This window comes from Haliotis rubra, unplaced genomic scaffold (assembly GCF_003918875.1).
Source record: "Haliotis rubra isolate DU_JTF1 unplaced genomic scaffold, ASM391887v1 Scf100, whole genome shotgun sequence".
Lineage (NCBI taxonomy): Eukaryota > Metazoa > Mollusca > Gastropoda > Lepetellida > Haliotidae > Haliotis > Haliotis rubra.
In genome coordinates this window covers 1643050-1659036 of record NW_025764893.1, presented here as the reverse complement: position 1 = coordinate 1659036, position 15987 = coordinate 1643050, and positions in this window count along the sequence as shown.

The following is a 15987-nucleotide window of genomic DNA, read 5'->3' as shown; positions in this document are numbered from 1 at the left end:
TAGTTTTACGCCGTTTTTAAGCAATATTCTTGAAAGCATTATCACGGCGGGGGACACCACAAATGGGCTTCACACATTGAAGCCACGTGGGGAAACGAACCCGGGTCTTCGGCGTGACGAGCGAACGTTTTAACTACTCGGTTACCCCACCGCCCTCGCTGGGAAAGAACCCGTGAAGATCCGGGGTAGAATCGGCCTTCAGCAACCGCTGCTTGTCATAAGAGGCGACATACGGGATCGGGTGGTCAGGCTCGCTGACTTGGATGACACATGTCATCGTATCCCAATTTCGTAGATCGATGCTCATGCTGTTGATCACTGCATTGTCTGTTCCAGACTCGATTATTTACACACCGCCGCAATATAGCTGGAATATTACTTCGGCGTTAATCAGCAACACTCACCAAACCAACTCACTGGGAATTCGAAAGTAGAGCTCGTCACTCAACATTTTTTATTAATAATCACATTCGACCAAGCAAGTCTATATCTCACCATCCCAAACGCATCCCCGAACAAATTAGTATCATAAAGCACGTTATTTCTCTCGTTCCACAAAGAGCCTAGTTTCAAAGACATGACAAGCTTAATAGATTCTGTAACCCAAAACTTGTTTTATTTTTGTTACAGACAGCACAACAAACGTATGGCTGTATTTATTTGCCTTGAACATAACGCCACAGCAAGGGATCTTAACAGCCAATTTCCACCGAGACGAGCTCCCCACATCACGTGCGGTGCAGAGGAAGCGGAGTCAATAGGATATAAACACACTACACGTGCTTCCAATAACGGTGCTCCGTTTCATATATACATACCCGCTGATAGGTAATTCTCGTATCATGCAATCCTGTGAAATGTTTCCAACACGTGGAGCTAATTATGTGACTCTCGCAAGGTGCGTTTGAAGTTCTTGATGGGACTAACGTCCACAGTATGATCTCATGTGACGGAATGGTGAAGATTCCATACGATCCCGTTATCTTTGACTATTTGGATCTGTGGGGTTTGGCGTTTGGTTGAACGCTGATGTTAAACACAGTCCCGTTCATGGCGGTACCTTACGAACAGTGTTACCTTGGCATAATAGGTTTGGTCCGGATGAAGGACAAAAGCGGATCCAGGATTTTGATGAAGGAGACGGATTGGTTCATCTTAATTACGATCTAGCTCACCAAATAACAAAGACACATTAAGATCTATTATTTGTAAACGTCAAGAATTTCAGTCCAAAATGTATCATCCATCAATTTGTTTCAATTCATCATTAATCTGTCCATTTTATATCGTTTTTACCTTTCCATTAATGAGAGAGAAAGTATGGAATCCTGGAAGGGACATTGTCGCGCTTTGGTTAATTTTGCCTCATTTTGCTTGTTTTTGAGAGGGCGACAACCCGACAATGTACCTTCCAGGATTCTATAAGAAAGAGAGAGAGGAAAGAGAGAAAAATAATTTATTCAAGTGTCTAGCGGTACATGATTGACATACAAATAGAGAGACAGACAGACACACACACACACACACACGCACGCACGCACGCACGCACGCACACGCACACGCACGCACATACATACATACATACATACACAGACATACATACATACATACATACATACATACATACATACATACATACATACATACATACATACATACAGACATACAGACATACATACATACATACATGTAACCATCGCCCGGCTTACTAGGGTCTATACTCTGTTAGACACCATCACCATTAAATTCAATATATGATAAAAGCACTATGAGTGCTGAAATAAAATTTACATAAGATCACTAAATATGCATTCTTAAAATATCAGATAAAAACATCAAGTTAAAATATCAATTGAGGTGGGAATGGTGAAAAGTCTACGTTTAAACATAGTTGTAAAAAGTGCTGCTACGTAATTCCATAAATCGTCGCACTGCATGATAGTGAGTTTGGTTTTACGCCACTTTTAGCAATATTCCAGCAACATCACGGCGGGGGACACCAGAAATGGGCTTCACACATTGTACCCATGTGGGGATTCGAACCCGGGTCTTCGGCGTGACGAGCCAACGCTTTAACCATTAGGCTACCCCACCACCCACCACTGCATGATAAATGTAGTTTGTTTTGAAAATGATAACTGGTTGAAATTTGGGTTTTTAGCATGGGCGAGATTCAAGTGGGGTTCTCAAATCAGAATATAAATTGCAGTCGATAAGAAGATGCGCCTCATCTTCAACATTAGAAGAATTACAATATTTACATATACGCTGATCTAAGGGAGTTTTTGGTTTCTTAAACCGACCAAGTTCTACTTCTAAGGGGAGTGTGCCACATCTAAATTTTGCTAAATAAATAAATAAATTAGCTCTGTCATTTACTGCAGTAACATAATAAGAAGTGCTCAGAGAAGTTTTAAAAAGACGGTAATTCCTTAACTAAGAGTTTTGTTACCATTTGCATTTGTCCATCCGTCCGGCCCTTGACCGTCTTTATCATATAGTTCGCCCATCCATCCCAAGCTTAACATCATATGTACCCTCTCCGCTCAAATGGGGCGGTGGGGTAGCCTAATGGTTAAAGAGTTCGCTCGTCACGCAAAAGACCCGGGTTCGATTCCCCACATGGGTACAATGTGTGAAGCCCATTTCTGATATCCCCTGCCGTGATATAGCTGGAAGATAGCTAAAAGTGGCGTAATACTAAACTCACTCACTTTCCGCTCAAAGACATGTCCATCCTTCTTTCCCAAGTCTTTCCAAGAAAGCTGTTGGGTATTAGTAAATGATAAACATGTGTACTATTTCCATTTATGTGGCAATTTTGTACAATGATAAAATTTGCAATTCATCGGTCCGTTTCTGACTCAAACGGACTGCAGTAGCCATGAAATTGTTATCCACTGGACTGTAGTTGTTAGCCACAAAACTAGTCATGCATTCATATTTTTCTGAATGCTATCAAAGACAAAAACACTATAAATTTCAGCTATCATCCGACAACAATTTTACAACATTCATCATTCAGCCACCCAAATGAACCAAACACAAAAACATTCAGCAATCTTAACGTCTCGAAGTTCCGTTCTCAACCAACAGTCATTCATTCCATACCAGGTCATTCAAACCAACGTGCAATATGCCCATATGATAAATTTCCCATAAACGCCCAAACCGATTTATTGCCCCAAAACGTATGTTAACACCGACAGAGTCAACAAAACCAGACACATACGTCATCATAAAATCATGACACAAACGACATATCCCGATAAACCGAGATAATGATATTTCATAAATGTCGCGGCCAGATTTTAACAGATGACACCAGATATTCGACTACATTACTTTGAATGTGTAACTTTAGAGTCGGCTATTTAAAGATCCCCTGGGTGTTTATTGAGTAATATAAACACTCCCTCCCGGGGTTAGGGGATGTTACACCGTGTTTTAAGGACCCTCGAGAGTTCAAACAGTAAAGTAAACAGGTCATGGCCTGTACTTCGTACTGTGGCGCAACACAACCCCCAGCAGTCGCTTCAAAGCGGTCCGGTTTATTTGATCCGGTTTGTGTTTATAACCTGGAGCATTCACATTCCTGTTTTTCTTCAAGGGAGTTTAACATTCTGATTGCGGTACGTCGGACTGAACTCAACAGAATCATGGAGGGTAAACAACAATTATAATTGTAGATTAGAATGGTGTTTGAATAAAATAGCTACGTATTCATTCAACCAGTGTGTTCGTTTTCTTCTCTTTCTAGAACAGCTGCATCTGGTCTGATCGTGAAGGGATCGCTTGGCCTCCATTTTGATGACACAGTTCCGATATTGTCTGTCAACATGGAAACCGAAGTATGAATTAACTATGGATTTTTGTATAATAGGAATGTGTTTGGAATCATTAGATATGAGATTAAGATGTGAGGGTCGTAATAAGGTCATATTTTCCAACCTGCTAACATTCACAAGCAGCGGGTGATTTGGTTGGGCTTTAGGCAGTTTGTATGATATGATCGTACTCCTACAATGGATTCTACACCCAGCAGAGGGGTCTTAATATCAAGGAAAGAGGTTTTGTCGTTTTTGTCTATCAATATTTCATCTATATCACGGAAGGAGCACCAGATTTCAGATTCACACTTGAGATCAATGACGGAAGGCGCTGAGTCGCCCATAGTCTGTCTCACAGTCCCTGAACCACATTATTTTCCCTACAGCCTAGCCTTCCCTGTAGTGCTAAAGCCCTAAACGAAGCAAGTCTAGATTTCCCAAGGTTCAGGTCTCCCTAGGGCTCCTTTTCAATTTAAATGGGCTTGTTTGTTACTATCAAAATTATATATATTCAGAGACTAAGCCTTAGTCTAAGTCGCCCATTGCCCTCCAAGCCACCATGATATATATTCCCGTCCTCACAGTTCCTGAACCATATTTGTTCCTTTCCGCCCAGTTTGTCTGTGATGGAAAACGCTTATTGAAGCAAGTCTAGTTTTTTCCCTCATTTTCTAAATCGGTTTCTCACTGGGAGTTCTTTGTTTCGGTCAACATTATATATCATCAGAGACTAGGTGTAAGTCTATGCTCTAAGCACCGACATACATGGCATGTAATGTTTTCTGTACTAATGTAGTACGCATAAAGGACAGATATGATGTTTTAATTCGCAAAACAAGAATATTAGTTTTCTGTGTACATATGTGTTTAATAATTACTTTCCTCATCTCTGGATAGTTTCTGAATGTAAAATCAGATTTCAGGCAAACCGCTCCTGGATGATGTGATGTGCAAGATGAGATAATGAATAATTGAAGGATTCTACCTCATCCGCTCTCTCTCTCACTCTTCCTCATCCACATCCTCTCTCTCTCTCTGTGTCTCTTTCTCTCTCTCTCTTTCACACACTTCTTCATCCTCTCTCTCTCTCTGTCTCTCTCTCTCTCTCACTCTTCCTCATCCTCATCCTCTCTATCTCTCTCTCTGTCTCTCTCTCTCTCACTCTTCCTCATCCTAAAAACGTAAAACTCAACTCACTCACTCACTCTCCATCTATCCTCTCCTCTCCCTCTCTTGTTCTTTCCATCTGCCCCTCTTTTTCTCTCCATTTATCCCTCTTCTCTCGCTCTCTTCTTTCCATCTGTCCCTCTCTTCTCCCTCTCTTCTTCTCTCCATCTGTCCCTCTAAACTCCGTCTCCTCTTCTCTCGATCTCTCCCTTCCTATCATCCTCTCCCCATCTGTCCTTAGCTCTCCTTCTATCTTCTCTGGATCTATCCCTCTCCCCTACCTCCGCCTCTCTCTCTCTTCCTCTCCTCTTCTTTCCATCCCCCACGCCTCCCCTCTCTTCGTCTTCTCTCCATCTGCCTCTCCCTCTCCCACACATCTTCTCCCCCTGTCCCCTCCCTCGCTTCTTCTGGCTATCTCCATCTCTCACGACCCTATCTCGTTCTTAATGCAGGAGAATAGCCCCAACGTAGCTATAGACTAATGCCAGCATTGATCGCCCATTGAGGTGTTTTGAATAATAAACTCTCAGCAGCTAAATACTGCAACATCCCTGCCGTGTTACCTCCAGTGGACAATACACCCTATCAGCCCCAATCGCCCTACGTCCTGGAACGATCAGGCACAATTTAAGTTCAGTTTGATTCTTCACAGCATTGACGTGCTTAAGAGAGTGTTGAAAAATTTCTTTTTAGATACCACAAAACATACAAAGTCCTTAAAGCATTTTTAAGGAAAAACCTGCAAACTTAACTGTACACAACATCTATTTCTATACTACAAGTGCCTCTCGTAAATAGCTAACGTGAAATGCAACGCATCTAGTACTCTTACGGATAAAAACCTAACCGAAGGATAAAAACTGGTGCAAATGAGGTTCCGGAATACGGCTACAGTGTACGTTTTATTCATCGGAGGGGAAAATAGAACGGTATTTTAATGGCGTATCTGCAATGACTTGATTTAAGTTCTACCTGTGTTAACCGTTCACAGGTAAGTCGAGAACCACGGCAATACCGCTACCATCAGAGCGTGGAGAGAGGCAGATGCGCCTTTGGGACGAGAGGATTTCATGGTGAACTTGGGAATAGAGTAATGGATGCAGACAGGGGAATCACTTGATAACAACGGATGGTTCGGTAGCGTAGCAGGTAGAGGGTTAGTCTGCTATGCTCATCAGGTTTGAATTCCGACTGGGGACTGCAAGTAATAGCTTTTTGTAGACGAAACACTGTTTTTACTTAAAACTTAAACACATATAACTTTGCATCCATTCAAAAGATGAGACCCCGATTGTGAAACAGTAAAGTCAACAGTGAAGTAATCGGTGAAGACAACAATTAAGTAAATATTGAAAATAACATTGCAGTAATCAGTGAAATTAACAGTTAAGTAATCATTGAACATTGCAGTAAAGTCAAACTTGAAAATTGAACTAAAGCATCCCGTGAAGATAACAGTGAAACAGTCAACGGATAACGGTGAAATAATCATTGAAGCTAACAGTAATGTAATCTTTGAAGATACGTTGGAATAATCAGTGAAAGTAACGGTGGAGTAGTCAGTGAAAATAATAGTGGAAAAAACAGTGAACCTATCACTGAAAGTAAAGGTGGACACAATCGGGAAGACAAACTGTGACGCAATCGGTAAAGGTAACAGTGAAGTTATCAGTGAAGACAATAATTAAGTAATCAGTAACGACGGCAGTAAAGACAATAATTAAGTAATCAGTAACGACCGCAGTGAAGACAATAATTAAGTGATCAGTAACGACGGCAGTGAAGACAATAATTAAGTAATCAGTAACGACGGCAGTGAAGACAATAATTAAGTAATCAGTAACGACGGCAGTGAAGAAACCAGTAAAGACGATAATGAAACTTGCCAATGAATGTTAGCCATGTTTGTATTTCCGATATATAAACCTCAGTGATAGCTCAGATGATTCGAAGACAAGCTCAACCACTTAAACAAACGAAAGAATGTTGTTTTTTAACAGTATCCGCTTGAACACAATCACCAGTACACGCGTGTACCTACATTTCCTTGGATGGTTTACACCATCCAAAGGAAAAGTAGATATATGCATGTTTTGTTTGTCTGACGCCGCACTCTGCAATATTCCAGCTATATGACGGCGGTCTGTAAATTAATCGAGTCTCGACGAGACAATCCAGGGATCAATATCATGAGCATATCGTTCCACGCAGACATATAAATGCATAATCATATTTGCTCATATTGTGTATATCTACATGGTAACAATCTCATAGCTCCTAAGAGAGCCGGTTGTGTAAAAATGTTGACTAGAACAATATGACCATCCCTTTCTTGGAGCACCGTGCCTGGAACGATACTCGTTCATACAGCTCGTACCTGTACTCTGGGTCCTGCTGAAAGTGGCCCTGGTTTGACATGGGGAAAAAGAAACCACAGAACAAATACTACTGTTTTATTGAGGTGATGTACAAGGGGAAAAAATGTCTTTTATGTTTATTTTTTTGCATCATGGACGCATGATGCTCGCCATTTGTGAGAACAGATCACGAAGAACAAATTTTCCCCAGTCGACAATTGCACACCCAGAGTCAGACAACATGACAACGCGGGTGTACCCCTTTCCTTCAAGTACGTTGTCAAGTTTTTTTGCATCCAGATTTCTGATGCAAGAAGTGTGAAGCATAAAGAGATGCCTGAACGTTTTGGGCCAAAATATTTCCATGGTACTAAAGGTGTGAGTGAGTGAGTTTAGTTTTACGCCGCTTTTAGAAATATTCCAGCAATAGCACGGCGGGAGACACCGGAAATGGGCTTCACACATTGTACCCATGTGGGGAATGGAACCCGGGTGTTCAGCGTGACGAGCGAATGCTTTAATCACTAGGCTACCCCCACCTCTCCCGTACCAAAGGAGCTGCAAAGGAGTGAATTGGTGGTAATGCAGCTGAAACAGTTACACATACAACTGAACATCGAATTACAACCTGGGTTAAACCGTCGAGCATGGAATGATGCTGGCAGGTTTCCAGTTGCCTACCTTGTCGAACTGTACTGGAATTTCGTTGCTTGATCGTAGCGCGACCTAGTGGCCATTGCGGGTTATGTCCCGTTAATGTCACTCCTACTGACCAAACGAATTTCACCAACGTTTATTTCAAACAAAATGGCTCCCTCATGAGGATCTGCCCGATAATCAAGATGAATACTGTAGTTCAATGGATCTTACCTCAAATAACCTGAGCACCCTGATAACAACACCATAATATTTGGAAAATATCTTTCGACGCCCGGCTGGCGGTACAGATGCTTTGCAATTCCTGCAATAGACCGACATCTTCAGGGCAGACATCATATTGTTTACGAACCGATAAGCCAATTTCGTTACGCGATTTTGATTGCACTGTGAAGAAACACTTTGGTCCAGACAAAATATACATGTAAGTCCAAGGCTGCCTGGTTCAGCAAGGATGGAAGCAGGCCTGCTATAGTCAGTTCACTCTCTTGCCTTGGGAAGATAGTGATGATCTTAAAATGACAATGGACGATGATAGTTCCAACTTTGGTGATACCCAGAAATCAGGGCTATTGTGGTCACAGACCAACTGTAAAAATAGGAGCGAATCTGGGAACCAAAGAATGTGCAGCGGATCCTGGCATACTTACGGGGAGCAAATCTGTATTGTGAAGTGATGTGCTATGACGTCAGTGCTGTGTGAATTGCGATGATCATTTTGTTCAAACCCCAATGTCATCGGTCGTTGTCCAAACTTTCAGGCATGGTTTGTCTGAGCCAGCTTCGATCATTTCCAGTCCGCCATGACATAGATGGGTTATTGCTGTTTGTGGCGTTTGACATCATTCACTAATTCCTCCTGATGATATGGTTGGGATATTGATATAAGCGGTCTCAACCGCATTCACTTACTGATTTCTTATGATCAGTGTTGCTAAAACGAGACTAATTTTAAGGTCGTACACTATTACAGCCCCGCTTTAGCCGTTTTTGAACCTTGATAATTCTACCAAAGACTGCTTTTATGACTAATATTGTCGAAAATACGCTTCACGTTATCTCAATCACCAAACAACCTCCCTTCATCCGCTTTTCAACTTCCCCACAAGGTGGCGCTCGTCTAACGTTGAGGCAGCCTCGCTCCATCACATTCCCCTGTCGACATATTGTCACTGAGATAATATTTACCTACAGCTGATCTTCTATCTGTTCAATGCTCTTGTTTACAGTGGCAATTGTCGGGGAAGCTTTTAGTATCGATTGACGGGAAGATGCTATACCCGCCTCGTCGATGTGTGGAGTTTACCACCAGGCGATGGAGAAGACATTATCGCGAAAGCTTGCTCTGATGTAGAACAAACCTGCAGCATCAAAGCAACACAATAGCAAGAACAATATAACTGTTTAATTGTTTGCAAAGTGCATCTATTGTTATACAGGTCTTAATTAAGTACATGAAAGCGTTAGATTAACAAGAATGTGCGAGTGAACCTTATGGAATTGAAGTAATTGTATTCAAATACAAAGCAACAAATGATTATTCGTTGCAATGTCCTTTTAAGGCCAAAATCATATCATTCATTACAAATTATAAAAACAACGCCGTTTTCCTTGACACGTTTAGGAAGTTTCTGAAAATAATCATGTTTAATTCCTAATTTCAGAAGTAAAGAAAATGTTTATTCAATGTTTGATATGCATTCGCATGCACGGTGAAAACGTGCACATTGGCTCGTTTCTTTCGGGACCGAATGCGTATTGATTTTATCTTAGCAGTGATAAGGCAGTGAGGGTGTGGAGGGCATTTAAGATTGCTCAAATGCAATTTGAACCCTGTAAAATCCTACCTACACATGCTGTACCTTATGTTATCCATATTAATAAAAATTGATAGATAAATGAAATATAATATTTGACAGATAACGAAAAACAGCTAATGGACATTGCATCCCTGTAAATACAAACCTAACGCACTAATGAATAGCGCATCGTTGTTTGTTGATAAGATACGCTGAATCACGGCTTCAAAGCAAGTAATTGTATTTGTGCAATTGCCCACGTTTTATAAAGACTGAATGCCTTGACATGCGCACTTAACCTCTGGGGTGTTTTCTTGGATTTAAAGCTCTTAACTCGGAATCTTTTAATTTGAAACACATGACGTATCTTTGAAGAACCCTCGATTGTGAAACTAGCTAACGTTGATAGAGATCGCGGGCTGGGGGAGAATGGGGGTTAAAGGGGTATTTTACACCTGGGAGACAGTTCGAACCTGCAACAACAGCTGGCAAAATACATTATTTGCACTAATCGTCTGAAATAGCAGTCTTGACTTGTGCGATCTATTTACTTTTGTCTGGTACAGAAGATGTTACCTTGGTCTCGCGCTATTCGAGAACCCGCGAGATTTAATTGACTTCCCATTTCTATTTGTGTATCTAACCATTGGCATTCTTTAATCAGCTGTAGATTGTTTTTAGTTAAATTTTATACAATCCCGGCATTTGACGTTAAGAAAGTGAAAGTGAAAGATATATTTACGCTGATGCCCTACATTATTAATAAAAAAAATATTTCAACACTCGCTTTGTAGTACATGATTCAAGGTAATCCGTGGTGTAAATATTTTTTTGGAATTAAAAAACGTTCTAAATAAAACGAAACCATTATGCCGTTTGACGCAATCTGTCGTCATTTATTCGTTTCGGTATAGTTCCATTTTTTATGTTTCCGAAGTCTCGCTGACATTTGCGTTTGAAACCAAATAGCCTTGAAAGCTGACACCGCCCGGACTTGATCATCAACAGCTACTGTCCGCCTCCCTCCTTAAATAGATCTGTGTGCGTCAAATCGCTACATACCACGCACAGCTACAACTATCAAGAATTTTGTAAAGAGAATCCGATTTCAAAGCGATACTTTAAGTGAACATCATATTTCACGAACGGAAATTGTAGTTGTTGACCTAAGAAAAAGTGATTTCAGTACATCTGACTTTTAAAATCTTACTTGAGAAAGCTCTGTAATTTGTATTCAAATGAAGAAGCTTGATTTTGTGCTATGAATCGTACTATGGTTTTCGTCAGAGATTTCTTGATCTTTAGAAAGGGTTTCGTCTCTTCTATTTACTTTTGAACATCAACATTCTCTACTTAATTAATTGTTAGCTAGAAACTTGAGCTTAGTTTTACGCAGCTTTTACCAATATTACGGCAATATCACGGCGGGGGACACCAGAAATGGGCTTCACAAATTGTACCCATCTGGGGAATCGAACCCGGTTCTTCGGCGTGACGAGCGAACGCTTTAACCACTATGCTGCCCCACCGCCTCTAGAAGCTTTAATAAAGGCAAGTTTATGTAATATTATTTGGAACTGTTTATTTCATGCTAATGAACATAATGATGATAATTATCCTACTTCTAGCCACTTGAGGAAGATGTTGCAGAAGATGATGACGTTTTGGGACTAGCTGCCGGATTGTGATAAACTTTAAGCCTAGATGAGCCCCAATCAACTCTTTGTCTTCCACGTAAAACAAAAAAACATATCTCGTTATATTAATAATTAGGCAGTGTACACTTAATCGGTAAAGTGCGCTTGCAAGTCGATTACAGTAAATATACAATGAACCGATAACCAACCTCAACTGTCAGTCGATTCAGATCCCATTGGCCGTGATATTTGAAATAACGATGAAAATTCTTCGAAAGGAGAACTGAATATCAGTGATGACAAGGGATGCGACAACTCGACGGTATTCATTCATTAATTTGGACATGTCCTAATAGAACCAGGGGCGGTGGGGTAGTGGGTAAAGCGTTCGCTCGTCACGCCGATGACCCAGGTTCGATTCTACACATGGGTACAATGTGTGAAGCCCATTTCTGGTGTCCCCCGTCGTGATATTGCTGGAACATTGCTAAAAGCGGCGTAAAACCATACTCACTCACTCCTAATAGATCTGGGGATGGAAGATTCCTCCCGACATCCCCACTCTCCATCCACCCCTACTATTAATTACCACTACAAATCAAATGCCGAAAAACACAAAATTGCAATCGGGTTTTCTTTTGGCAATACAATGCCACAAAAAGAGGGGGAAATGTATGATGTGTTTTTCATGTGCCTAAGAAATATGAATGCAGATAATTTGTTCAGTGTGTAGATTCTGTGAGATTACCAAAGTGTCTGTCACTATATGTTTCTATACGATGAGTCAACACGGATCACCGTGCTCACACCGGTCGAAGGCAGTGTTTCTAATTAAATTGTCAAGCAACACTCCGTTCAAAGCATGCCAGGCCGTTTCAAGTTAAAACACTCCCGCTTTGCTAATGACGCATTCAGCAGCGATATAATTTGCTTGACAATTTTTACGATAAACACTGCCAACCTTGACGAGTAAATATCCTCGTTTAAAGAGAAGGAAAATAATTAGTCGTAGATCGGAGCCTGTCGTGTTTATGTCTCTAAACTTTTAGTTTGTTTCCGTTGCAAGTCGGCCATGACAGTGGCGAAGCACAGCAGGCATGAGTTATCTCCCTTGACCTTCAAAGCCACGATATGGCAGTTATGTCATAAATCTGTCAGAAAAAGCTTAGATGAAATCTAAAGCCTTAAATACCAGCTGGGTTACTTCCTTTAAGATAAAAGAGTCGTGTGTATATGTAGTTTACACGTTTATACACCGACAGCATCACGGCGTGGCAATGGTATATACTCATAGGCAAAAGTAATGACGCTCCTTTTTCTTGTTTGTGAAATTTTGTAGCATTTTAGACTCAAATAATTGAAACTCGCCTCTGTTTTACTGATAACCTTCACGTAATAACTAACGCAATAACCTGATTGCCCTTAAGACTAATTTTTCAAAATGAAAATTATGTTGCCTTGTTGACAGATTATTTTGTTTAAATCTTTAGAGAACAGGACGGTTCAATTGTCTAAGTGCTTCAAATCTATTTTACAAACTAGCAAATTTATTTTTTTCTTTTCAGATTTTTTTTCATAAAGGACACTAGACTGAGATAAATAGACGGCCGTACCTAGTTCAATGTCATTTTTAACCAACATATACTGCCGAGCAAAAACAAATACCACACATTTGTGTCTGGTGGCAGCTAAAATTAAACAAACATGAAATGGTTAGTCGACATTGATGTATTTGATAAGATATCCTATTATCCTATTGGTGTTTTGAACCTTTGGTACTCAAGTGTCTCGGCGACTATTTCCAGTCTATCAGATTTTTCAAAACTTTTAGATTATTTATATCTGAACCAGTCATTAAGTGTATACTTCGTTTTTTTGTCTAGTTTGCCCAACTTGTATTATTGCATATTCAACCAGGTTGAAATAATTCTTCAACCAAAATAAAACGTTCTATGGTAGACATATGGTTAGTATCAGAACAAGTGACTTGCCTCTGCATGTGTTTGTGACCCCGATGGCGCAGGATAGGCTCAATTTATACAAATTCCTTGTATCATAACTATGTCATAGTCATTCATACACAGGAAAACAAAAATGAGACACTCTAAAACCCCACACCCAGAGAAAAACCAGTCAGGAATTTTTTGCCGAAATAAATTTCTATTGGGTGTTGTAGATAATAAAGCACTGAGAATTATGTGGAACTGTTATAATTATATTGCTGAAAATATGTGATGGAATCATGTGTCCGAGGAAAGGGTTCGCTGCTCAACCAGAGGCTCCTGCCAGTAACACTATTTGGATTGATTCCTACAGTTCAATTATAAATACCGTTAACTACCCTTCTCTTTGAACCTTGTTAACCGCAGTGTCGCGAAACCACGTTTCCTCACGCGTGACATCACATGGCACCACGTGACATGGTTAAAACAGCGAGTATTTCCAGCCACAAATTTGAAAATCAAGTCTTTCCCACACACAGGAAATACAATTGTTGAATTGTCCAAACACTATTTGTTGCTGTGTGAATCACAAAGGAATGTCAAGGTCGTTCAAGCAGGCCGCTTTGGTCTCTCCTTCAAATTTAATGCCCTGTTTTATTCAATTTTAGGCGTCATCGGTTTTCTCAATTGGGTGCATCAAGTTAGGACACGAGTGAGACGTGATTCTCCCCTCGCGCACTGCATGTCGGGATTGACAGTTGCGGCATCACGTGAGAGCTATCACGTGACCCCAAGGGAGGCAATATTTACACCAATAGATGGCTCTGAAACTGTATTATGTCACTTTGTTACATAAAGTAGTACCTACGGACGGCCATTCTTGTAATATGATAAGCCAGTGCAGGGAAAAGGAGGACTATTATTTCCTTTCTTGATGTAGAGTTATATTTTGATATTCCCCACCCAGGATCAAATAAGTTATTCGACTCCTTGGTACGTGTGACCTATTTTTTTATTGACTTTCACAGTTGGCGCAATGCTATAGGATATGCTTGGTCTAACTCCTACGTTGCATTAAGAGCTATTATGAAATTGTATATTGGTGTTATTTATTCATGCTTCCGATAACTTATTCACCCTCAGACCGTTTATTTCATTTTTGGTGATCTCAGAATAACCTCCTCACTCGCTCAATTTATTCATTCGCCTTCGAGTTCTTTTCGTCATCAATATATGCACTTCTGACTAACTTTGTGAGGGGCGGTGGGGTAACCTAGTGGTTAAAGCGTTCGCTCGTCGCGCCGAAGAACCGGGTTCGATTCCGAACATGGGTACAATGTGTTTGGTCCATTACTGGTGTTCCCCGTTGTGATATTGCTGGAATATTGCTAAAAGCGGTGGAACCCATACTCACTCACTCACTCAAAAAAATGGAAGTCGGACAACTGGTAGTCTCGACTGCGGACTTGGTGTACCCCTCTGGTAAGTGTAAATTGGCACGGCTCCCACGGCCGAAAGCTATGATTACACAATGCCATTTAGAAAGTGGCCAAATGTAACATATGTTGTATTTGGGATTACACTTTCTTAGTAAAGTTCCTTATTTTAAGGATTGTCTCGTCCAATTCCGACTATTTTAGACCACATCATAATGTTCAACTTAGCTCTTGGTAAGTGAAATTCTTTTTCTCAGACACAACAGCGCTTTTGAGCAGCATTTTCCTGGATATCAGCGCTTTACAAGTTTTAGGATAGATAGATAGATAGATAGATAGATAGATAGATAGATAGATAGATAGATAGATAGATAGATAGATAGATAGATAGATAGATAGATAGATAGATAGATAGATAGATAGATAGATAGATAGATAGATAGATAGATAGATAGATAGATTATTCTGACTGCCATCATATCATACGATTTTTCCGGCGGTCGTCATATTAGTGATTATTCCGATTGTATTCATGTATGTGATTATATCCACTATATCATCATAAAAGTGATCATCATATCATAGAACAATAGATAAATAAATAAATAAATAAATAAATAAATAAATAAATAAATAAATAAATAAATAAATAAATAAATAAATAAATAAATAAATAAATAAATAAATAAATAAATAAATAAATAAAATAAATAAATAAATAAATAAATAAATAAATAAATAAATAAATAAATAAATAAATAAATAAATGCAAACATGTATGTACTCAAGCACAATCTAAAAAAAACATTTAATCGGGAGATGCATGCAAATGATTTTTATCCAACCCAACTATTAATTCAAGAAGTGCCACAGATGCACGTACACAGTGGAATGGAAAACGGCCATATCCCAGGGGTACTTCAACGTACACGATAGCCACTACACCGGTGCTTTAGATGGGAGGTCAGTTACTCCAGACTATTATAGCTGACGGTTTGGCCATTTGATCGTTTTGTGGGAACGAGATAGTGCAGTGGCCGATCGACGAATTCAGGGACACTATTGTGGCGAAACAGATTAAAGTTTGACGATGTCCTCTGAGTCATACACTCCATCTCATTAAAGAGACTTCGTCTCCTTGTCAGCCATTTAACCTCCCAC